The sequence below is a fragment of the Trachypithecus francoisi genome, unplaced genomic scaffold (assembly GCF_009764315.1).
Source record: "Trachypithecus francoisi isolate TF-2019V2 unplaced genomic scaffold, Tfra_2.0 Lachesis_group13, whole genome shotgun sequence".
NCBI classification, from domain to species: domain Eukaryota; kingdom Metazoa; phylum Chordata; class Mammalia; order Primates; family Cercopithecidae; genus Trachypithecus; species Trachypithecus francoisi.
Genome location: NW_022681458.1, coordinates 80,120,995 through 80,147,609, shown reverse-complemented (window position 1 = coordinate 80,147,609; position 26,615 = coordinate 80,120,995). Strand labels below are relative to the sequence as shown.

General features: G+C 41.6%; 1 protein-coding gene and 1 long non-coding RNA gene across 3 annotated transcripts in view; one reads left to right on the top strand and one right to left on the bottom strand.

The window, feature by feature from the left end:
* The window catches only part of KCNH7 (potassium voltage-gated channel subfamily H member 7), a 498,464-nt gene that overhangs the window by 112,636 nt on the left and 359,213 nt on the right, over positions 1-26,615 (bottom strand). The gene's annotated exons all lie outside the window — the stretch shown is intronic.
* The window catches only part of LOC117094937, a 32,520-nt gene continuing 12,985 nt past the window's right edge, over positions 7,081-26,615 (top strand). The window contains exon 1 of the long non-coding RNA XR_004441733.1: positions 7,081-7,282. This is a non-coding gene — a long non-coding RNA (uncharacterized LOC117094937). The remainder of the gene's footprint in view (positions 7,283-26,615) is intronic.

Here is a 26,615-nt window from a genome sequence, read left to right as displayed (position 1 = left end):
GGTTAAATAGCAAAGTATATCCCCGATTTTAACATACTCTAAAACTTCATTTTTGAATTTCATAAATTTCTAAATAGGTAATTTAATATTCCACATGGTTGGGAAACAGAGGCGCATATATTAAAATAATGCAAAGGAAATACTTTAAAATCTTACCTTAGACCGATTATTCCAGTATTTGTCATTATAATCCCTTTAGGATCACATAGAATGAAGTGGGTTAATAATGGGCTATACTAACAAAATCAAGTTTCAGGCCATTTCCTCCATCCATGGGACATGTATTTTCATATTTTGCTACATGGTCTTTTGAAACAGATTTCAATTTCACATAGAATGGAAGAGGGATTCTGCAGTGTGGAATTACCATTATTGGCAACATTTAGAAATCCTAATTTTCAATGATAAAAATAATTTCCTAAGGAACAGAAGTTCACTGTATTCTTTATTTTTTTTAATATTCTTGAATATTGTGTTTCTTCTTGACAATATCAATTCTACATTTGAACCTGTTGGCACAAAAGTAGCATCAGATTCTTTTTTTGCTGGGGATATTTTCAGAACAAATGAGTAATAACCCTCTAAATTTTCATTACTATGTTTAAAAATTATTTGCTTTCCTATGACGTTAATTTTCTTGAGTCAGGTAGTTGAATTTTCATCTTGCAAAAATATCTTGTTCAACTACTTGGTTTTAACTAGTTATGAAAACTCACGTCTGCTAGCAATGCTGTGTTTCTTAAAGCATTTATCTTGTAGAGAAGAGGATTGAGACTAGGAGTCAGGCTACAAAGCTGTTGAAATTTCAGCAGTCAGCCACTTTAGGTGAAAAAATAGAGGATACGGGGATTAAAATGGCCTTGCTTTCAAATGGAAGTGCCGAGTGGAAAGAGCACTGGAGTCAGAGTCCAGAAATTAGGTATGCAGTTTACTATTTACAGGACTCTGGAAAGTTCACTTAACTCAAAATTACTATGAAAATAAAAACTTGGATGACTAGAATCAGTGAAAATATATAAGCAGTTTTGATATTGGGAAGCTCAGAATAAATAGTAGAACTAGACCAAATTTATTGAGAGTGCCTGACCTAAACAAATTGAGTCTTTCAACACACACACACACACACACACAGACATACACGCACACACACACAGTCTTAACAGAAAGCCAATATATAAAGTGATGTAGAATGAAGTGGGTCCTGTTGAATCTGGGGAAGTGTATAGCTCTCGATGCTTTGTCTCCTTGGTCCCCATTCTTCTTTTCAGCACCCTATATGCTAAGAAGCACAAGTTTCAAAACTATTCAAACAATTGCTTTAAGACAGTTTCATATGCTGTTGAGGAAATTTCCTCCAAAGTTGCTACAATAATAATGTGGTGAAGAAACTGCAACTGTCAGGATGCATCCTAACTTATTCAGACAATATACAACAATTCATTTTTGGCAGTTAAACATGTACAGGAGATCATTATACTGTGCTATAGTTTGGATATTTGTCTCCCTAAAACTCATTTTGAAATCTGATCCCCAGTGTTGAAGGTGGGGCCTAATGGGAGGTGTTTGCGTCATGGGGGCAGATCCCTCATGAATGGCTTGGTGAGTGGATTATTGCTCTGTTTGTTCCCATGAGAGCTGATTGTTAAAAAAATCCTGGCATCTGCCCTGTGTCTCTCTTGCTTCCTCTCTCACCACGTGATCTCTGTGCATGCTGGCTCCTCTTTGCCTTCCATCATGAGTGGAAGCAACCTGAGGCCCTCACCAGATGCAGATGCCCAATCTTGAACTTTCCAGCCATCCAGAATCATGAGTGAATAAATTTTTTTAAAATAAATTACCCAGCCTCAGGTATTCCTTTAGAGCAACACAAAACAGATTAAGACACATGAAAAGAAAACAGACACTGAGGAATCTATGTCTCTGTTGTTTTCTTTGATTTTAAACAAACAAATAAAGAAACAAAAAAGTTTAAATATTTAGAATGGAACAAAACTACCTCAAAGGTGAGATTCCTTCAACTTTCTTCATGCCAATTTTTTCCCCTCTCTACCTTAGTGACCTATAGTAGTTTGCTTTCAAAATGCAAACAAATGTGGGGGAAACTACATGAGAAACATATTCAAAATCTTAAAATTACTAATCAGAAGTCCAAGCTGAGGGGTTATTTTAATTCATTATTGATATCTAAATATAAAAATGTGATCATAATCTTTCTCTTTTTAGTATTCATCAGGTTTATGTCTTAGTTTTTACTTGCTTTCAAGTAATAGGTTATGTAAAGTGGAAAGAAGTAATACTCGTTTTTTAAAAAATACTTTTGCTTCAGGTAACTTTATACTGAACTCTCATACTTGCAGTGTCCAGTTACTAAAATTAAAGGAAACTCTACACATCAGAAACTCTTCATTCATTTCTATAGAAGGAAATATAGGAAGGGAAGAGAAGTCTTTCTTTATTGAAAACACAAAGTGAGTTGGTAGAATCTGAAGGTGGTAAGAAAAAGGGAGAGAGAATGTATGAGAACTAATACAGCAATCAATTTTAGCAGTAATGTAGGTGCCTGCAGGTAGGAAAATTTAAGGGCCTGAAATCATTATTTTCTAATACAAACCCATGAATAATGGATATAGCTATGGGCATAATTTACAAATGACAGCTTATCACCCCGAAACAGGATTGTACAGCTCAACTGACAGCTGCCAGTCAACCAGGAAAGAGCAGTATACAGCAATATTTTTCTCTATTACATCCTTTTTTTCCCTTTTGACTCAACTCACTCAATCTCACTGAACTTTATTTCCTTGACCTGAAAATTAAGACTGTGTTCCTGATAATGGCATGGAAATTTGTCAGCTTGACTCTTCATTTCAAATGTAAAAAGGGTCAATAGGAAGGAGGAAGTAGACCTGGTTGCAGATCATTTTGTGATATTTTTCCTGCCACATCAGAAAAGAACTGGAAGAGCAACAGAAAAAAGAGGAGCCAAGAAAGTGTGAAAAAGACCATGGTTATATCCTGGTTCTCCTCACACCATAGGCCACTTCACCTCTGCTTGGGCCATTAAAGTGACATCCTTACTACCAACAACCTCAGTTCATTAGGATGAGGGGGCAGAAAAGGAAGGCTCTCCATTTTCAATTCTTTGGACTATAAATGTGGTAGGGGATCAGCTTTAACTACAGTCCCTCCCAGCAGGGAGATTTGGGTTCTTTAATTCTTTTCTCCATTACTCTGCAGCCCACACGTTTCCCTTTCTAGCTAAATGATTTTTAAAAGATAGGCTTCAAAACACAGGTGGACTTGGAACAGGTATATTTAAAGTAGAAAAAGAAATATACGTGGTATTTCTTCAGTTCCTCTAAGCTAAGTTCTATATTTGGGACATGGTTGAAAAAGAAACCTATGTGGGCTTCATTAAAACAAGGAGAAAAAAAATGTATTCCTATTATGCACTTATTCCTAATCCAGTCACTATTACACCATGCCTATCTCAAGCTTTTCTTTTAAAGAGTTTTTAATTTTCTAACATATTCATGTTTGAGTTGCCATATAGCCCACAGTTATCTATGAAAATGTATATTCCAAAAAAATCATCTGTATATTAATTCCTCAGGATATCAATGGATGTTTAATATCAACAAACAAACATAATTAAAAATGGGTTCTGTCATGAAACAAGTTTGAGAAATATTGGTAAATCAATTTTTTATAGATTTATTTAATTCAGGACTTTTTAAAACCTTAAACATGCTCATTTTTCACTTTAATTTCTGGAAGGGATACTATTTGAACTAAGAAAATGTTTCTTCTGGGACATCCTTGGGAGACCCATATTCTGCAGGGAAGATAGTTTAGAGGACTCTGGCCTAGGTAAGTTCTCTTAAAGGGAGCTTCTTTCTTAAAGAACTTTTACAATCATTCAGTATGACAGTAGCTGCCCTCTGGTCTCAGTCTCAAGCTTACAGTCCAATGAAAGTAAGCTTATTTCTCCAGTATGACTGTGTCAATACGAATTCATATGTCTTCACTTTTAACACAAATCTTGTGATTAAAATATCACAAAAACATACATCTAAACTAGTTAATCATTAAGAAATCTACAGAAAGAGCTATAACTTGCAATAACAATCAAAGAAATATAAAACACAAGTCTCTGCTGAATTATCTTTTGAGCTTCTTCAACTACAGAATGAAAAGGTTGTGCTATATTTACATTTCCCAAGTTTGCCTGATCTTAGAAATGTGGCAGAAGGGGTCACAAATGGAATGCAGTTTTTAAAAAAATTCAAGATTCTCAGGCTCTACTGATATATTTCATTTTGGTGGGGGGTGAGTGGGGAGGCGGGAGAGGGAGAGTGTGTTCCAGATGATGCCATTGATCAGGAAATTTTGAGAAACCCTGGGGAAGATGATATCTAAGGTTCCTTCAAATTTTAAAATCCTGTGAAGATGAACTGCTTTTTAATGAACTCTTTAGAAACAATTGAGTTTTAGAGGGTTTATTATCTAACTGCATATTTTTCCATTATAAATACAATCTGCAAAATACAGAGAAATACAGCTAGAGGGGGAAAATGTATTACCCACAATCTCACCACCCAGATAATCAATGAGACCTTTTATGTTATTTTACCTTTTTATATGGGATTTCTTTCTAAATAAGTTCCCAAGTTGGAATTCACTTCCTAACTCAGGAAATAGCTGTAGTCAGTGAAACTTACAAGGCCTTGGGCTGCTTGGATGTGTGAAAATGCCACCTCTACTATGGAATTTTTCCTTGATAAGTGTCCTTTGCCTAATTCTTGCTCTATGATACATGGAATATGTACTGCTTTAGCCCACTCTCATTAGGCAACCCACCTTGAACTATATGTTTGTCCCAACCCTCAGGCCAGGAGGGCAAAGGAGCAGAGAAACTCTCTCCCTGTGCTTCTTTTCTGTCACTGGGTCTGACTTTTATCTCAAGGCTCAGAACAACTGGGGAAGAAAGACCTGAGCCATCCTGACAACAGGTATCAACAATCTTTCCAGGGTCTCAGTTGCCAAAGCAACCAGGTTATTACCGTGTACTCAAGCCAAGTTAAATTTTACCTCTTCTGACCATTTGTATTTTACTTCTTTACTTCAAGCAGCTACTTTCAACCTGATTTTTTGTCCAATAGAACTTTTAAAGGAGATGATATTTTTTTCTTCCCTTAGCTTTAAAATTTGTGATGTGAGGTGAGCAAAAATCACCTGGTGATCATTGAACAGGGCTCGGCTACAAAAACTCCTTATTTGAGGAATTTAGAAGGGAGCAAAGACCACCATCAAACAGGCCATCCTGAGGCAAAACTCCTTATCTGGGGGAAAATTAGAAGTAATTAGACTTTCCTATTATCAAAAGCAGGTAACTTATTCCAGATTTCTTTCCCTCCTAAAAGCTTATAAGTAACAAAAATTTCTATACATCTCTGGAATGCCATGCTGAAACTCATTTTACAATCCTATGCTCCCACTATAAGGTCCATAAATATCCCTAAAGAAAAATCAGCACTCAGTCCGCTCACTGCACTGTTTTGCAGTGTTCTTCCTTTGTAATAAACTTTCCTTTTTCAAACTTATACTATTGCTAGTAATTCTTTTTGCCAACCAATGAGTCGACCACTTCCCAGTGCCAGGGCTCTGACACCGCGCCTGGCATAATGAACATATAAAGCCAAATAGGTACTTATTAACAGAATTACACATAAACACTTCCCCTTCAAGTTATGGTGTTTAGTCAGTTGGCTACCAGGATTTTCATATAGATATATTTATTCATCATCCAGAATATAGAGAAGTGTGATTTTTTCACACTTAATTACCTAGCTAATTCAGTATTTTATACTGAAATAACATTTTAATTTAGAATATATGTCATTATGTGATTGTATTGATATGCATACAGCATTTAGTAAAAACAGAAAACTAATTTGTTGCTTAATTTAAAATTCCACACTTCTCTTTTCAAGAAACACACACTCTTATTTTATATTTATTATCTACATAGCATATGACATGCTTGCAGTAGTCAATAGCCCATAAAATGTTTTTATTTTTCCTCATCATGGACCAGAATCAGGGGTGTCCAATCTTTGGCTTCTCTGGGCCTCATTGGAAGAAGAATAATTGTCTTGGGCCACACACTAAATACACTAACACTAATGATAGCTGATAAGCTAAAAAAAAAATGCAAAAAAATCTCATAATGTTCCAAGAAAGTTTACAAATTTGTTTGGGTCACATTCAAAGCCATTGTGACCCACATGCAGCCCACTGGTTGCATGGACTTGATAATAGAGTATGTTTATTCGACCACAGAAGATTAGAAAACATAATCTAAGATCTCAAAACTCAAAGTCTGTGTTTAATCAAAGGCCCTTGAAGACAATGATCTTACTTACATGTTTTTATATCAGCCATAGTACATAATATTTGACTTATATTTAGCAAACAATGACAAATATTGAATAGTTTATAGACTAAACTCAGAATATGGGAAAAACATTGGATAGGAATTTGTGTTTTGCTGAACCAAGCTTGCTGGTATTCTATAAACAACAACAAGACAATGGAAGCAAAATTAATGTTATATTAAATTGGAATTGTTCAGAAGCAATTTTGTACTCCTGCATTACATCCCAAATTTAATCTGGAATTTTGTGATTACCACTATTTGGCAATTCAAGATGAATTCAATACAGTTTTATTGAAGTTTATATGATATATAAATTGGTTTAGATACAAAATGAAGTTTAGGAGAACACGTTAATCACACTCTAGAGGTATGGAAAGAAGTTAGCCAGCTTGCTTTAGGCAGACAGTAAGGGGAAGGTCCCTGGAGAACCTCCAACCAACCCCACAAGTTCTTACACCAGATGTTTTCTGCAGATAAGGGAATTTGCACAGGAAGCTTGCCCAAACATGCCCTCAGTGGCCTAAGGGACCACATGTGCACTAGGGGGATTAGGTGGAGCCAGCAGTAATTAGTGCCTTATGCAAACAGGGAACCCAGCCCCATCACCTTAGATATATAGAAGCCCTTGTATTCCACTGAAAAGGAAAGCAACCAGGAACCTACTTTCAGGACTTCTCTTTTTGCTGAGAGCTTTCCTTTCACTTAATAAATTCTACTCCACTCACTCTTCAAGCTTCGACATGCCTACTTCTTCCTGGTTGTAAGACAAGAAGCCAGACCTAACTGAGCTAAGAAGCAAAATATCCTGTGTCATTTTGGGGGCTCACCCAGGATGCCTGGAGGGTGAGTAAATGAGACCCAAAACCTTTCACTTCCACTTCTGAGACTTCTAGTCTTCAGACTTTTTCTGAAGGCTGATGCAGCACCAAATCTCTGGTGTGCCAATTAAGAATAAATGGCTACAGAGGACAGGTTGCTAGATAGGACCCCAACACCACCCTGCTTATCACTCTCAGGGTTTGGGAATGTCAGCATCATTCCAATTCAGTCTTTTCTATGGCATTTTCTTTCTTTTTTCCGGGACTATCATGGTACCTCTTTTTAAATAATGTTAAGGGTGTTACTGCAAACTGCAGAGATATTACTATGAAGAATGAGCATTTGGCCAAGCCATAAGATATACAATTCAGGACAATGTGATTTCCATCTGTTCTTAGAGGCACCCCCAAGCCCCACCCAATGGACACAGGTACTTGCTCCTCGCTCCAACCTCCCCTCCCAGCTGGGGTGTATGGCCATATCTGCAACACACACATGCTGCATCCAGTGACCACGCAGGGCAGGAATAAGCTGCAGTTGCTTCCTGGGTACCAAGGCAATCTCAGGGGCCAAGGCCCTCATGCAGCCTGTTGGCCGGCGTTTTCCACTCTCCGACCCGTCCTGCCATGAACCTGTGGAGCCTTTCCTCCTCTGGCCGAGCCAAGGGGGTGCAAAGATTAAGAGTTTCTCTCCCTGGTGGAGAAACACATTTGCACAGAGCTAAAGGTTTTTCAACCAGGCATTGTCCCCATCCTGCACTTAAACTGCTTGTTTTTCTTTTTCCCATAGTGCCAGGAGTTAACCCAGCCCTGTGAATACAGGCCGCTTTTCTATGCAAGAGGTTTTTTTTTTTCTTTCTTTTGAAAGACATTTTACTAGCCCAGGACCCCAATTCACAGGACTTCCTTTCCTCTCCCTTGTTTGAAGGGGACCCAGCTCCACAGCTTTACCTTAGTATGACTGATTCCTGCCAATTAGGCCCCCTTCCATTTCATAGATAGAAGTCATGTTAGTATACATGACATAGACAAGGTCAAGGGAACTCAAAGGTTACCAACAGCAGGAAGGAGTCTGCATGTAGGTAAATGTGGATAATTCCCACCCAGTAGGCCTCCCTGTTAACATGGGTGAAAAGCTGCATTGGCATTCATGGGTGGCACCCTGCCGAGGTTGCCAGGACTTGGGGATATAAGGACAGAAGAAAGAATGGGACACCATTATTTCTCTCCCTCACGTAACCCAGGTATTTGCTAGGAAGAGAAAGGAACTAGGGACGCCTTGTTGCCCTCTTTCTAGATAGGTAGCCGTTCATCTTCAGTCTGTACTTCTCTCAAATGCCTCCTGAATCACCGGGATTCCTTTGGGGGAAGAAAAGCCTTCTTTTTCCTCGAACTCTACCCTATGTCAGTGGATGGATAATTGTGTCCTGTACCACAGGACACTTCCCTTAGATGCATTCCCAAACTGGGAAAAGTTAATTTCCCCAAACCTTAAACTGCTTAGCTTAAATGAGCTCAGGGGAAGGGAACCCAGAAGCCTGACATGCTCTGAAAAAGGTAAAAGTTCTTGCCAGTCAGACTTCTGGTCTCCCTCTCCCTGTGCAAACCAGTTGAATGAATGATAAAATTACTGCTTATATCCTCTGTAAAGTTTTGATTAATGGAAAAAAGGATTTGTGTCCTGTCTTAAGCTGTAGCCAATCTGGTGTGCTTTGTGTAGTGTCTTTCTGTATGGTTCTGTCATACATTCTGGGGTACTTTAGGCTAGAATGTGGGCCTAGGATCCCATAAGCCTGCTGTTAAAGCCGGCCCGGCAAATTGGTCAGTAACAAACTTTGCTACAGGGCTCCGTCTTGTTTTATGTCCTTGGCAGCTTGACCCTGTAACCACGTGGCAGTGCTCTCTTTTGGTCTCTGCCATTTTAATGGCCACCTGGTATCAATCCTGGCTTAGGGAATGACTACTTTCCGGTTAATACCTTTGTGACTTTTACCATTTGCTGATTCTCTTGCCCTCCATGAACAACTTCTAGCTTCCTTTCTTAAATCTTTCTTTCCCTGAGCTACCTATAAACATTTGAGATTTTGTAAAAACTGTTTTCCACCTCTGAAAATACCTTGAACACTCGTGGTTAAGTCATAACCTTAGTTGAGGCTTATTGGTTTCACCTGTGAGATTACTTTTGGCAAAGCTCAAAAGCCAGAAATATTGGCCGCTTTGCATGTCTAAAGACAGGTAATAAGGAATTTAAAAGGATTTTCTTAAAGTGCAGTCAGTTTAATTAAAAATAGATCTCCAAGCTACTATAGGTATATCTAAAAGGACTATATGTTTTTCTCTTCTTGGATCTTGTTTTTTTTTTTTTGGAAAAGGTTTTTTTTCTCAGTCAGCTGAATTACTTTTCTCCATTTTGTCTTGCCACTCTTAATGCACACGTCAGAGGCCCTATGATAACTTCTGATGGCCTGGGAAGCCTAGGGAAAAACAGAGAGGGTGCCCTGGACTCCATTTTGGGAAAAAAAAAATATTTGTTTTCCTCATGGAACCCCAGGAATTAAAAGCAAATATATCCCTCTCAAAATTTGTTTTTGTCTTCCAGGTATGCCTTTTTTTATGGCCCTGGAAACCGCATGTTTTCCTAGCCCTACTTCTTGGAGAGCTATACCCCGAGGCCAATAATCCAATTAGGAGGTAGGCAAATGAAAAATCTTACAACAATTGGATCTTCTTCTGTCTGTGTAATCATATATGTGTTAGATGTGTGATGGTTATATAAAAATAGAGCTCTAATTAATTGACTTAAAGAAAAATAAGCACTTATATAAAATATTTTTTGAAGGAAAAACAAAAGCTATAATGCCTTTTAGTTCATGTGACTTTAATCTTTGAGAAATAAAAGTCTTAAAGATTGTCAGTAAAATACAAATGTCTTCAAAATGTAAATATGTGGTCTAAAATATGCAGGTCAGATACTAGGTTTGCTAAATGTGTTAAGGTTATAAGCTGCTTCTTTGGCCTTTGAAAACTGCTCAACTGCTTTACAATTTTTTAAGGCCTAGGGACATACGGAATTAACCACATCCCTAACTATGCCGGAGTCAGAACTTATCTGTGCCTGGTACATAATTAAAATAACTTACCAGGTTTTACACTAAAATTAAAAATTGCTAAGAGTTGCCATCATAACATGTAGTTGAGACTACCGAAAATAGATTTATATGCAAGCTGTGTAAGGAAAGTAAAATGTGTTTTTAGTAAAAGATTATAAGAAGGCATGAGAATGTAAATTTTTGCTTAGGCTTACAGAATAGTTTTGAAATAGAAAAGATACAGCTCAAGGTTTAAACAAATGGTGAAAGATTTGTAAAAATTAATCTTGCAAAAGAAATTCTGTGTGTGAACATATTAACTAACTTCAAAAAGGTATTATATCATTTTTCCATAAATTGAGCATTGAAATAAAAGCACAAGGTTTTCTTAAGGTATTGATCTGTTCTTTAACAAAGATTTGTAAAGGGTTATAAAAGGTTTACAAGAATCTCACCTCATGGTCAAACTGGTTAAGATGAGATAAAATTATGTTTAAGGTTTCATTTAAAAATTGGGATTGAAGGCCGGGCGCGGTGGCTCAAGCCTGTAATCCCAGCACTTTGGGAGGCCGAGACGGGCGGATCACGAGGTCAGGAGATCAAGATCATCCTGGCTAATACGGTGAAACCCTGTCTCTACTAAAAAATACAAAAAACTAGCCGGGCGACGAGGCGGGCGTCTGTAGTCCCAGCTACTCCGGAGGCTGAGACAGGAGAATGGCCTGAACCCGGGAGGCGGAGCTTGCAGTGAGCTGAGATCCGCCACTGCACTCCAGCCTGGGCGGCAGAGCAAGACTCCCTCTCAAAAAAAAAAAAAAAAAAAAAAAATGGGATTGATATTAATAGTAGACTAATGCAAGTGTAAAATTTGGCTTTCTCTCTCTTGAACAAGATTTTCACGTAATAGTAAAGGACAATGAAATGTTTTTGGCCTTTCCTAAAATTTTTGAGTCATCATTTTAGCTAAATAAATAACTTACGGTAATCTGGAATTCTATTTCATAATATCAAGTGGTTTAAACTTTTACCCTGTTTGTTAGGCTTCACAAAATCAAACTTCAGTTTCAAGGTTGTCTTTCCTGACCCCTAACTTTTAGATGCTAGAGAGGGCCCCTGGAGCATCCAAAAGAGAGGTAAACAGGATTATTTGACATTTTTAGTTATTTCCAAAGTGATGTTTAATCTTCTTTAGGTAATATTTCAGTGAACAACAAGTGTATTTGTTCCAAAATTGTGTGGGATATCTAAAATTCTAATGTCTGAGTATATGCTATCAATCATAATAAAGGCTATTATGTTAACCTATCATAAACTACAGAAATACCCAAATTTCTTTGTCAATCATATTTTTGACAGTAACTATCCTAGATATTTTGTCATTCACAGACAATTGTCTTGCTTGATCCTTTCTAAAAAATGGTTAAGATGGGATAGAATTATGTTTAAGGTTTCATTTAAAAATTGGGGTTGATATTAATATTAAAACCAATTTAAAAGCCTATGTGAAATATAACAATTCTTGTTGTACTTTATGCAGATAATCAAGTCAAGTATAAGACTTAAGTTTATTTTACAAAGAACTCAATCCTATCATGATTTATTTTGACAAAAATGAGGACTGGAGAGAGAAAAATTATGTTTCAAAACTTATCATATACTTGTGATTCAATTCTAATCTCATCAGTTGTTTTCAAGTTTTTGCCTAATTCTGTTTTATTCCTGTTGAACCAACCAGTGATATCCAGTTGCAGCTCAGAAGAAACAAAAGGGATGGGTAATGTAAAAATATGGATCAATATTTTAATTCTGGGCAATTATTCTGCAAATCCTACCCAGGTATAGTAATAAATAGGGTGCCCATAACCTGGAGGTTTTCTTGTTTGGGAAAATAAGACCAAGGGAGTCAACCAAAGTCAAGTCCCATGCACCCAAATCTTAGCAGGGTTAACTATAGCCACCAGTTATCTGGACATGTCTGCAATCTTGGGATTGGGGAGCTGTCCTTACCCTCTTGTTTCATGTTGATATACGTCTTCTGATAACACAAATTGCTTCTTCTCACTAAAAGGCCATTAAACTTCAAGTGGCAATGCAAATGAAGCCATGCATGGATGTGTCATTCTTCCATGGACCCTTAAACAGACCTCAGGAGGAGTCCTAACTGCCACTTTCCCAAAACAGAACTCCCTGTCAGCAGGAAGCAGTTTAGAATGGTGATTGTCTACTTTCCCCAACAGCCACTGGGGGTCTCCACTCCTGAAGAAGGGAATGAAAGGAGTTAGCTTTCTTTAGGCAGACAGTAAGGGAAGTGTCCCCAGAGAACCTCTGACCAGCCCCACAAGTGCTTACACCAGATGTTTTGTGCAGATAAGAGAACTTACACAGGGCGCTTGCTTAAGCATGCCTACAGTGGACTAAGGGCCTGCATGTACACTGTGGGGATGGGGGAAGTCACCTGGAATTCACACCTTATACAAATATGGAACGCAGCCCTATCAGCTTAGATATATAGAAGCCTTTGTATTCAACTAAAAAGGGGGGAAACCGCGAATCTGCTTTCAAAACCCCTCTCTCTTTGCTGAGAGCTTTCCTTTTGCTTAAAAAATTCTACTCCACTCATTCTTTGAGTATCTGTGTGCCTACTTCTTCCTAGTCATGAGACAAGAACCCAGACTAACTGAGCTAAGAAGCAAAAAATCCTGCATCAGTATTGTGAATTTTGTTTTTAGTAATTTCAAGAGTGAAGAATCAATGAGTCTTTATACAAATAATTGTTGAAAATTTGCCTTTTTGGGGCCGGGCGTGGTGGCTCAAGCCTGTAATCCCAGTACTTTGGGAGGCCAAGATGGGCGGATCACGAGGTCAGGAGATCGAGACCATCCTGGCTAACATGGTGAAACCCCGTCTCTACTAAAAAAAAAAAAAAAAAAAAAAAAAAAAAATACAAAAAAACTAGCCGGGCAAGGTGGCGGGTGCCTGTAGTCCCAGCTACTCGGGAGGCTGAGGCAGGAGAATGGTGTAAACCTGGGAGGCGGGGCTTGCAGTGAGCTGAGATCTGGCCACTGCACTCCAGCCTGGGTGACAGAGCGAGACTCCATCTCAAAAAAAAAAAAAAAAAAAAAAAAAATTTGCCGTTTTAAGTATAATTTTAAAACCATGAAATTATTATTGAAAAGTACTGCTATATATAAAATCACTTTTAGTTTGTTGTTGTATCTGAAAGACTTTTCAAATCCTATCATTGAAGAAATTTAGGATTAAATGTATCCAATTTGAAGGAAACTACAGAACATGTTAAGATATTTTGTACTAATATCTACGGCCATACCACCCTGAATACATGTGATCTGATCTGATCTCAGAAATGCAACAAGGTTGGTCCTAGTTAGTACTTGGATGGGAGAAACTTTGTACTCTTAAGCCTGAGATGATAAATAATTTTAAACATTAGCTAATAAGATAAAGTCAATGTTATTTCTTCATTAAAATTTCTTCATTACAAATCAGCCTGCATTCCTAAAGAAGTACTAAATCATAAATACTTGTTTTGGATTTATGTCAAAAAATAAGTATAAATTGAGAGACACTGAGTCACAATGAAGAGATAATGAACCTGTTCATAAGGAACAAAGTTCAATATAAGTAAAAGGCCATAATCTTTCAGCTCCTCTTTAAGTCAGTAACATCAGGGTGGTTTTGCTTTTTCTGTAACTGTGCAGCATGCGACCAACAAAAACCCCCATCCCACTATTCTAATCTGAAACCAGCATAAAGTAGATGGTATATAAATTAAACAAGAGACTGTACTGGAACCTCCATGGCAATGATAGCTTTGCAGGCTTTTTGAAGAGTTAACTAACCATTCAGATTAGGACATTTGGTGTCACAGTCAAATGTTACAAGTATGTCCAACTGCCACTGTAACTCCTGAGGAGATTTAGGGGACAAATGGGGAAACAGAACAGAATCATAAAGAGGATATATTTTAGAGAATGAGAACTTCACTTTTGGAATCAGATTACCTCAGTTTGAAGACTCCGTCCATCATTTACTATGTCACCTAAGCAAGTTGCTTCCTCTCTCTAAGCTTAATTTCTCCTCTATGAAATGCAGATGATAATAATAGCATGATCTCACAGTGCTATCATATAGATTAAAATTGATAATCCACTAAACCATTTACAACTGAGCCTGGCACACATTAAATGCTCAATCAATGTCAGAAATCATTAAAGTTACCATAAATCTATTTTCATGCCAATAATATACTTACATGAATCCTGCATATTGGGAATGTATTATGGCTCTACAGTTTTACATAGACTTAAAGATTATATGGCCTTTTTAATATTCAGAAATTTCTTTCTTGTGACCTAAGTTATTTTGTGATTAAATCTGAACTAATTTTCTTGAGTACTTTCCTTGGTAAAGTTACAGGAAAATTATACTTGTGGACTAATAGTAAATTTTTTCTCATCTTCTGTTCCACAGATCAATACCTTCTGGCTCATTAAGGTCCCTTCATACATCTTATTTCCTGATTATCTCAAAATAGGTTTCCACTGAATTCACCAGACATTCCTCTTAAGTAATAAAGGGCAACTTATAGAACTATTTGGTCATAGTTCGACCAATACTAAATTTAAAAGAAATGTAAACTACCGTTACTTTCATAATATGGCCTTGTAGCATTATTAAATTAGCATGTTTAAATGCTATATACTGTTATTTAGTGTTTCTCCAAGTAATTTATAATGTCTTGAGTATCTATACTAGGTTTTATTACCCACTGCCCAATGTGGACTCTGTGTGTGTGTGGGGAGGGGGAGGGTGTGCACCTGTGTGTGGTTAATGCTGTTAATTTGAATTCTATTTTCATCTCTGCAATGGGCCACTGCTGTTTGATTCTCCTGCTTTACAGGCTTGCTTCTCCCACTGCATTTTTCTGGTGTGACTGTCAGTCAAGGGTCTATACTTTTTCCTTCACAAGGATGAACACAGGATCCAAGATGGTCAATAAGAGTCTTCTTTCTCTGGGAATAATATGGACACTGGAAGAAAGAAGGTCCTTCTCCCCAAATTACTAATTGTGAGCATCAGGTGAGACAGGAGAGTCTGAGGAACTTTCTGCTATTAGGTGGGGATTGCAGTCAACACAGAAGCAAGGGAGAGAATGTTACCAGTTACATAAAAATGTATATAGCTGACCCCAAAGCAGATCTTTCTCTGTACCTTTCAGTAATATGGACCGATAAACTACCCTTCTTCCTTTCATTTTTTGCTTAAAGTGGTTTGAGTTGGATTTCTGTTACTTACATTCTGTCATAGTATTGACTGATACAGTGGCCAGTAAAGATTTGAAATCCATGGTACCATCTTCTTAAACTATTCAGATACACTTATACTTATCCAGGGAGAGTGGTCTAATACAAAACTTGTCAAAGCTGAACATGGTAACAAAATAATACATTTCATCCTAAAAACTGGCACAACATTTGAACTCAACTAGCCTCAGGAATAACAAAATCATAGAAGAGTGTAAAGGTGTGGTTCACTTTTATTTGAAAGGGGGCAAATATAGCCAATAATTTGATCTTCAATTGAGAAGTGCAATTGCTTGGTAAAAGGAGACCTTACCTTTGTTCTCCACCCAACTTTTCTTACAATTCATTGTTTACTCTCCACCACTCCATTGGAATTTGGTAGAAATGGCCAGCCAAGGGCTTGCCTCCCTGAGATGTACACTACTGCACATAAACCTTTACTGGCTGGACTGTAGTGAAGGAAAAAAAAAAACATATATCTTCTGAGAATTATTTTCTCTTTTCTCCAAATACATAAAGAAGGTCAGATGAAATATGGCATAATGAAATATGATATGATGCATTCCAGAATACCAATAAGGCCAAAAGAGGTCTATGGATCCATATTAACAGCAAGAACTGGAGCCTTGCCTAACAAAAGATTTCAGAAGGAAGGCATTTTCTTTGGAGATTTTTGACTGCAGACTTACTCTTGCTTAGTTCCACCCAATACCCTCAGTGGTTCATTTTTGAATCTTTTAAAATGCTACTATGTGTCATGTAATTATATCAGGCACTGGTCATACAAACACCTCATGCTGCATTCATTCTTTGGTACATAGAGATTCCCACATGTGTTTCACTCCAGATTTTTATTCCTTATTTTGGAATCTTCTCACCTTCAAAACACACTTAGGAGTTTATATTCCCCAAACATTATCCCAAACTCCCAATGTAGATAAGGTTTTCTCTCTCAACACCATCTGCACACACTATGTTTACCCACAGAAAAATACTTTACATTGTACTGTAATGCCAATGAACTGTACTTGTCTGCCTCCTTCAAGACTCAAAGGCAGAGGTTTGCCTTTTAACTCTGAATTCCCAGCACCTAGCACTGTGTGTGTTTAAACATTATATATGGATACACATTATACATTATATATAATACATAGACATACATTATATGTTATATACAATACATATAATATATAATGTATATTATATACACACATACTATGTTATATATGTATTATATACAGCACATATAATACATAACATGTATATTATATACACACATAATATATAATATATACACATAATATATATTATACATACACATAATATGTAATACATAATATATAATATATATTATATGATGTATATAATAAATATCAATAAATGCTTTTGAATGAATAAACAAATACATGAATGACCAACGAGTGAATGAATGAATGACCACATAGTCCCTATGGTGAAGAAGGTGACTCTAGCTGAGGAGGCAAATAACTAATTGTCTAATTCTAATTTAATGTGTAATAGAGATAGGATCTAAGTGGTGAGACAGAGCAACAGGAGCAACGATTATTCTTTTCATCTATGCCTTTTTCTCTTGATGACTGCTCTATTGTTTGTGCACTGTAGAGTGTTTACAATTTATTGTTGAATAATCTATAAGCAAAATCTTGACTTCTTATGAAGAAAGAAATACCATACCAATCTATTATGTGAATAAAATAAGAAAGAACATTTGATTAAGAAAATACTATTGGCTGCCTAGAGCAAACATGTTGAAAATTTCCTGACAAACAGAATCTCCATGCAGGCCTAAAAGAAAACAAAAAGACAAGTAAAGTCTTTTGGTTATTACCAAGTTGTTTTTGGTGAGGAGAGGACAACTGATGCTAAAAGTAGTGAATATGGAAATTTCAAAGATAGCTTCAATTAGGAAAGTTCACAAACACAAAATGAAGTATGTAATCCTATAAATGAGTTATTGAGGAGCTCTGCTTTCAAGTGCTTAAATAAAATTTCCAGAGGCTATGCCTGCAGGAGGAATTTCTTGATATTTGATCTCTACATTGTTTGGTTTGACACGTGGACAATTGGAAGGTTTGTCACTAAGAGCTAAAGGGGGCCCCTACAAAGAAGATAAAGCATTCCTACTGATGCCTTTTTCCCCCAGTTTCTTTCTGGTCTCAGCCTTTATTCAATCCCTTATTTCTAGCAAGGACCATAGCAACTTAAGTGTTTTACTTGACTCCAGAATTTCCTTCCATTCATTGTATATTTTACATTGTAAAAAAAAGACAACTTTTATAAAATATGATCAAATTTTGATCTTCCAGCAGTTTGAAAAAACCTTTTGCCTGTATCATACCTCTCCAATCGGGGTACTTTGGAGAGTGGGACGGGGGCACTCCACAATTTGTGGGAAGCATAAGAAGCTTTAGGAAAACTCTGAGGCCTTTCTGTGGGCTTCAGATTCACTTAGTGGTAAGTAGTCATCTCAGTCCATTTGGGCTGCTAAAATAAAATACTCATCAACTGGGTAGCTTACAAACAAGAGAAATGTATTGTCCACATTTACGGAGGCTGTGAAGTCCAAGATCAAGTTGCCAGCCCTCCTGGTGAGGGCCTGCTTCCTTTTTCATAAATAATCTCCATCTTTTCGTTGTAACCTCACAGTGCAGAAGGGGGCCAAAGAGCTTTCTGCGGCCTCTTTTATAAGGACACTAATCCCATTTATGAGAGTGAAAGAGACCAAATGAAATCTACAGGCAGGCAGCCCGGGCGGCGCCTTGAGCCTAGTTAGAAGTTGACCCTACAGGCAGACAGCCCCGGCGGCGCCTTGAGCCTAGTTAAAAGTTGATGCCGGACCTAACCGATAATGTTATCTATAGATTTCAGATGTTGTATAGACAAGCAATGTGAAAGTCCCTGTCTTGTTCTTTTTCTGTTCTAATTACTAGTGCTTGCCATATATCTCTCAACTTCCTGAGCCCAGTATAAACATATCCCACCATATGTCTCCCCTCCATATATCCCTCAACTTCCTGGGCTCATCCCACCATATGTCTCCCTACCATATATCTTTCAATTCAAAGACTACCATATATCTCAACTTTAGAAGGACACCACCTGGAAAATCCCCGATAAGAACACAGCCGTTTGTGAGAGCACGGGAACCAATAAAAAAACTGCTAAATGTATAAACTTAAAATGTTAACCAATTGTAATGCTGTAACCTAGAGAATTCCCTCGTTCCTCTGCAACTTTACAAGTCCTGTTTACATTAGGCTATAAAAGGCAAGCGCACGCATTGTTCAGGGCCCTCCTGTATGTTGTGGAACGGAGGGACCAAGTTCGAACTTGCATTAAAGATCCTTGCCGCTTGGCTTTGACTCTGGACTCTGGTGGTCTTTTTCGGGGAACTAACGGTCTGGGCATAACATCTGGGGGCTCGTCCGGGATTCCCCAAGCCCACCAGACCCCTGGTCAACGGATGTACTAGGATCGATCTGCTAATAGGTGAGCCGGCTCGTCTGTGTTTGCCCATCTTCGTCTTTGTCTGTCTGTGTCCGTTCTGAACCTGCGGCTCTTTAAGTCCGCCTGAGGCTGTTAGCCTGTCTGAATTCGCGGCTCTTTAAGTCCGCCTGAGGCTGTTAGCCTGTCTGAATTCGCGGCTCTCTAAGTCCGCCTGAATCTGTGACTCGCGAGGTCTGAAGCTGGCATACGTCCTGGCGGACGCGCTATAGGACAGCCAGCGGAGACCGGTGGGAGATGTCCCCCGGCTCTCATCTGGTTCTTGTTTGCACTTATTTTGACCCAGATTTCTGGTGCGCGCTTGCGACTGACGTATTCTTGTCTGAACTTGTTGACCCAGATTTCTGGCGCGCGCCGGCGACTGACGTAAACTTGTTGTTGATATTCCAGCAACTCACTTTTCCCTTGCAGGACCTGTTCCAGCAATTCACTTTTCCCTTGCAGGACCTGTTGCAGACGTCACTCCGGGCGCTATTGTTCAAGATGGGTAATACCCAGAGCACTCCCCTATCTCTCCTTACAAGTAATTTCAAGGATGTTAGGGCAAGGGGCCATGATCTTGGTATGGACATCAGGAAGGGAAAGCTAATTACTCTGTGCCGCTCCGAGTGGCCCGCCCTTAACGTAGGGTGGCCACCCGAAGGGACGTTCTGTCTCCCTGTCATCACTAGGGTAAAGTCCAAGGTTTTCCAGCCTGGGCGTGCTAATCACCCGGATCATATCCCATATATCCTCATATGGCAGGATATAGCTGGGAACCCGCCCCCTTGGCTGTCCCCTTTCCAATTAGCCTCTGAACCCTGTAAGGCACTGGTTGCTCGACCGCTAAAATCCAAGCAACCGACTGCCCCCCCCATCCTGTTCTACCAGATAGCGAGGACCTTCTGTCCACAGAACCCCCTCCATACCCCTCCGGTCCCCGGGTCCCAGCCCCCCGGGAGGAGCCGCAGGAGGGAGCAGGTGAACGGGAAGCGGTCAGCGTGCCTGTACCCGCTGAAAGTGAAAGCAACTCCAAAGGGCCGGCAGGGCGAACGCGAGGGCGTACTTTGCGGGTTCCCCCTCCCCAGCCGCCTGACTCCACAGTGGCGTTACCCCTTCGGGAAATAGGGCCCCCAGACGACACGGGAAGTCCTAGGCTCCAGTACTGGCCATTCTCCACCAGTGATCTATATAATTGGAAGACCCAGAGTGCTCGGTTTTCAGACAACCCCAAAGATTTAATGGCTTTACTGGATAGTATTATGTTTACCCACCAGCCCACTTGGGATGATTGTCAGCAGCTCCTCCGAATCTTGTTCACGACGGAGGAGCGAGAGAGAATACAGGTAGAAGCTAGAAAGCTGGTCCCGGGGGACGACGGTCAACCGACTGCCAACCCCGACCTTATAAATGCGACTTTTCCTCTGTCCAGACCGGCGTGGGACTACAACACGGCAGAAGGTAGGGGACGGCTACACCTTTATCGCCAGACTCTAATGGCAGGTCTCCGGGCGGCTGCTCGCAAGCCCACCAATTTGGCTAAAGTATACTCTGTTCTGCAGGGAAAGACAGAAAGCCCGGCTAGCTACCTAGAAAGATTAATGGAGGCCTTTAGGCAATACACTCCTATGGACCCAGAGGCTCCCGGAAGCCAAGCAGCCGTCGTAATGTCTTTTGTAAATCAGGCAACCCCAGATATTAGAAAAAAACTCCAGAAATTAGAGGACTTGGAGGGAAAACAGCTTCAGGACCTCCTTCAGATAGCCCAGCGGGTTTACAATATAGAGATACTCCAGAGGAAAAAATGACCAAGGTCCTGGCAGCGGTTGTACAAAAAGAGCATCTACAGCCAGAGAACACCCAACCTAAGCGGTCCCCCAGATATAACAACCTGAGCAAAGACCAATGTGCCTACTGTAAACAAGCTGGCCACTGGGCAAGAGACTGTCCCAAAAAGAAACAGCAAGGACGGGGACTCCCTAGGTCTACACCCGTACTAGTCACTCAAAATGAGGACTAGGGAAGATGGGGTTCGGTCCCCCTCCCCGAACCCAGGGTAACCTTGCAAGTGGAGGGGTCCCCAGTTCAGTTCTTGGTCGATACGGGAGCACAACACTCAGTCCTAGTTAAAACTGAGGGAAAATTATCCTCCAAGTCCTCGTGGGTACAAGGGGCCACAGGAATTAAAAAGTACCCCTGGACGACACAAAGAACAGTAAATCTTGGAGCCAAGAATGTAACCCACTCCTTCCTGGTTATCCCTGAGAGCCCCTGTCCTCTACTAGGGAGAGACCTGCTAACTAAAATGGGAGCACAGATCCATTTCCTCCCTGAGGGGCCCATCGTGACCGATTCCCAAAATCAGCCCGTGCCCGTCCTGACCATAACCTTAGAAGATGAATACCGGCTCCACCAGGAGCAGGCGGCCCCTGACCAGGACATAGCAACCTGGCTTCAACAATTTCCAGGAGCCTGGGCAGAAACGGGAGGTTTAGGACTAGCAAAGCACCGTCCTGCCTTGTTTGTGGAACTCAAGCCTGGGGCAGACCCCGTTCGGGTGCGTCAATACCAAATGCCCTTAGAGGCCAAAGAAGGAATCACGCCCCACATCCGTAGGCTCCTCGACCAAGGGTCCTTCGGCCCTGTCACTCACCCTGGAACACTCCCTTGTTGCCGGTACGGAAACCTAATAGCAGGGAGTATAGACCTGTACAGGACTTAAGAGAAGTCAATAAGAGAGTTATGGACATAATCCAACTGTGCCCACCCCATATACCCTCCTGAGTACTCTAAACCCCAAACACCAATGGTACACTGTTTTAGATTTGAAGGATGCCTTCTTCAGTTTGCCTTTAGCCCCTCAGAGCCAAAAGCTTTTCGCCTTCGAGTGGACTGACCCTGAAAGGGGCATAAGTGGCCAACTGACATGGACCAGACTGCCGCAGGGATTCAAAAACTCTCCTACCCTGTTCGATGAGGCTCTCCATGAAGACCTGGGTGAGTACCGACGCAAACAACCTGAAATAACCTTATTACAGTATGTTGATGACCTCCTGATCGCTGCCGAGACCCGAGAAGCTTGCCTCCAAGGGACCAAAAGTCTCTTACAAGCTCTAGGGAGTCTAGGCTATCGGGCCTCGGCAAAGAAAGCTCAAATCTGTAAACCAGAAGTAACATATCTGGGGTACCTGCTAAAAGGAGGGCAGCGCTGGTTAACAGACGCCCGGAAACAGACTGTTCTGCAGATCCCCAGGCCACAATCCACCCGACAAGTAAGGGAATTCCTGGGGTCGGCAGGATTTTGTAGACTATGGATACCTGGGTTTGCAGAGCTGGCTAAGCCCTTATATCAGGCAACACGGGGACAGCAGCCATTTAATTGGACAGAAGAAGCCGAGTCGGCTTTCCAACAGATTAAAACTGCCCTACTCTCTGCGCCTGCACTGGGACTGCCTGACGTCACTAAGCCCTTCCACTTATACGTGGACGAGAGTAAGGGCGTCGCCAAGGCGGTGTTAACTCAGAACTTAGGCCCCTGGCGGAGGCCAGTCGCCTACCTGTCAAAGAAGTTAGACCCAGTGGCTGCCGGGTGGCCCCCTTGCCTCCGAGTGATCGCAGCCACGGCCCTGATGGTACAAAATGCTGATAAACTTGTCTTGGGACAAGAATTACGGGTCGTTACCCCACATGCCATCGAAGGTGTACTCAAACAGCCGCCTAACCGATGGATAAGCAACGCCCGGCTCACCCACTACCAGGGACTACTATTAAATCCCCTCAGAATAATTTTCCTGCCCCCAACGACCTTAAACCCTGCCTCGCTGCTGCCCAACCCGGACCTGGACGCGCCGCTCCATAATTGCACCGAGATATTAGCCCAGGTGCACGGAGTTCGAGAGGACCTGCAGGACCGCCCACTTCCTGACGCCGACCTCGTTTGGTTCACCGATGGGAGTAGCTTCATACACCAAGGCCAGAGGTATGCTGGAGCAGCGGTGACTTCAGAGACTGAGGTAATCTGGGCGGAACCCCTGCCCCCGGGGACATCGGCCCAGAGGGCCGAACTGATAGCGCTCACCCAAGCTCTTACCTTAGGGGCAGGGAGAAAACTGACAGTATACACAGATAGCCGGTACGCTTTCGCTACGGCACACATACATGGGGCCATTTACAGGGAGCGAGGGTTACTAACGGCTGAGGGAAAAGAAATAAAAAATAAGCAAGAGATCCTAGCCCTGCTAACAGCCCTATGGAAACCAGAAAAATTGGCTATTGTACATTGCCCAGGGCACCAGAAGCCAACCACTCCAACTGCTCAAGGCAACTTTCTGGCAGATCAAACTGCAAGGAGTGTGGCAAAGGCTCCCAGTCAACTCCTTGCACTCCAGCTCCCTGATCCGGGCCCCCGAGACCTGCCGTATTACCCTGATTATTCAGAACAAGATCTCCAGTGGATCGACAAACTTCCCCTGAAACAGATCCAGAATGGGTGGTGGACTGATACTAAAGACCATATATCCTACCAGAAAAATTAGGACAGCAAGTGTTAGAACACATCCACCGATCCACCCATCTGGGTGCCCGGCGGATGATGGACCTGATTAGACGCTCCAAGCTCAAGATCAGACGCATAGCAGAAACGGCCAGCAGCATCGTGATGAGTTGCAAAGTCTGCCAGCTTAGCAACGCCTATCCCCAATCCCAGGCTGCTGCGGGAACAAGGCTCAGGGGAACCAGGCCCGGTATCTACTGGGAAGTAGATTTCACTGAGGTAAAGCCAGGAAAATACGGATATCGGTACTTACTTGTCTTTGTAGATACCTTTTCAGGGTGGACTGAAGCATTTCCAACCAAAAGAGAAACCGCTCAGGTTGTAGCGAAAAAAATTCTGGAAGATATCCTCCCCAGGTATGGCTTTCCCATCCAGATAGGGTCAGACAATGGACTGGCCTTCGTTGCTAAGGTGAGTCAGGATTTGCTTCCATTCTTGGGGCTAATTGGAAATTACATTGCGCTTACAGGCCCCAGAGTTCAGGACAGGTAGAAAGGATGAATCGGACCTTAAAGGAGACCTTAACTAAATTGACTATGGAGACTGGCGCTAATGGGTGGTCCTTCTCCCCTACGCTCTGTTCCGGGCCCGTAATACCCCCTACAGACTGGGCCTTACCCCTTATGAAATCATGTATGGCAGACCCCCGCCCCTAGTTCCCAGCCTAAAAGATGATCTGCTCAATCTGAAACTGAAAATGTATCTGAACTCTTGTTTTCCCTACAAGCCTTGCAGAAAATTCATCAGGAAATCTGGCCTAAGCTGCAGGAATTATATGAAACCGGACCCCCACCGACACCACCACCCGTACCAGCCGGGAGACTGGGTCCTAGTCAAGCGACATCGGCAAGAAACCTTAGAACCCCGGTGGAAGGGACCGCTTCAAGTACTCCTAACCACACCCACTGCCCTAAAGGTAGAAGGCATCGCGTCGTGGATCCACTACACCCACGTCAAGCCGGTGGACCCAGCCTCCGACCTTCTCGGACCCGTCACGATAGCGACTGAAGCACCGACCACGTGGACTGTGGACAAAGCTAAGAACAACCCCTTAAAACTCACCCTGCGCCGGCAGCATAGCTCACTACAAACATGCAGCTAGGTAGTCTAACCCTAATGTTAGTCGCCCTAATGGCCGTGGGGGCTAACACAAAACCAGTTTCTAATCCCTTTGTTTGGAGATTCTGGCTTTATGAAAACCAAACCCACCCAGGGCAACCTCATAAGCCGGGAAATTATTGGCCAGTGCTGATTGTCCCTCCTCAGGGTGCAGTGCCCCAATTTTGCTGAATTTTACTGGTTTTCAGATAGCCAAACCAGTGGCACCAATGATATGCTTTGAGTTTGATCAGACTAAACACAATTGTAAACACTATTGGTGGCACCAAAACGCAGGCTGCCCCTACAATTACTGTAAGATGCACTCAGTCAGAGGGTGGAACAAGCAATCCGGGTGGAATTTTACCAACAGGGTAGAGGCGGTATCTATACTTGGATAGTTAAGGACCCTTGGGACCCCCGCTGGACCACGTCTCAACATGGGGCTGTACTATTCCTCTTCCTCCACATGGCCTAGTAGTCACCTCTATCTGTGGCGTGGCCTAGTTCAAATACTGCCCCTAGTCCATGGGGATATCCAGCGACAGGAAGACAGACTAACACAAGAATTACGCCCTTTCTCCTGGCTGGAAATATTACAAGAAGGATTAGAGCTTGCCAACCTTATGGGACTTCACAGCTTGTCTGGCTGCTTTCTGTGTGCCACCCTAGGGCATCCACCACTAACCGCTGTCCCTCTGCCCTGGGAATCCTCCACCCAAACTAGGGACTTTCAGAATCTCACGGACGCCCCCATTCCTAATGTGCCACTGTACCAAAACCCTAGTCAGAAAAAGTTTCCCTACTGTTTTTCAGGCACTAACTCCAGCCTCTGTAGCATCACTGTGACGCCCCCTAGTGCCTCCCTAAGAGCCCCGCAAGGCATATTCTTTTGGTGCAATGGAACATTATCTAAGAATCTACCTAGTCCCTCTGTTGCCAGCCTACTGTGTCTTCCTGTCACACTAGTTCCCCGACTAACTCTACTAACTGCCGGCGAGTTCCTGGGGTACACCGGTAACTGGACTAGTACTGCCATTCACCCAATCCCTAAACTGAGACCTACACAAGCAATATTTCTCCCCCTCATTGTAGGAATCTCCCTCACATCATCCCTCATTGCGGCCGGACTGGCAGGGGGAGCCCTAGGTCACACCTCATAAAAAGCAACAAATTGTACCAACAATTTGCCGTGGCTATGGAGGAATCAGCTGAGTCCCTTGCCTCCCTTCAACGACAGCTCACATCCCTAGCTCAGGTGACCTTACAGAAACGGAGGGCCCTAGACCTACTCACTGCTGAAAAAGGTGGTACATGTATGTTCCTGAAAGAGGACTGTTGCTTCTATGTAAATGAATCAGGGCTTGTAGAGAACAGGGTCCAACAGCTACGCAAGTTAAGCACAGAAATGAGAAAACAGCAGTTTGCCTCAGCTGCAAATCAATGGTGGAATTCTTATATGTTTTCTCTGTTGGCCCCCTTCATTGGACCTCTACTAAGTCTACTATTTCTGTTTACCGTAGGACCTTGTGCTGTTAACAGAATTTTGCGGTTTGTCAGAGAGAGGTTTGACACCATACAGCTCATGGTCCTCAGAGCCCAATACCAACCTGTAGATGCTGAAACAGAATCAGACTTATAAGACCCAAGATTGGCTCTAGAGGTACTTGAGAAAGGGAGGAATGAAAGAGACCAAATGAAATCTACAGGCAGGCAGCCGGGCGGCACCTTGAGCCTAGTTAGAAGTTGACCCTACAGGCAGACAGCCCCGGCGGCGCCTTGAGCCTAGTT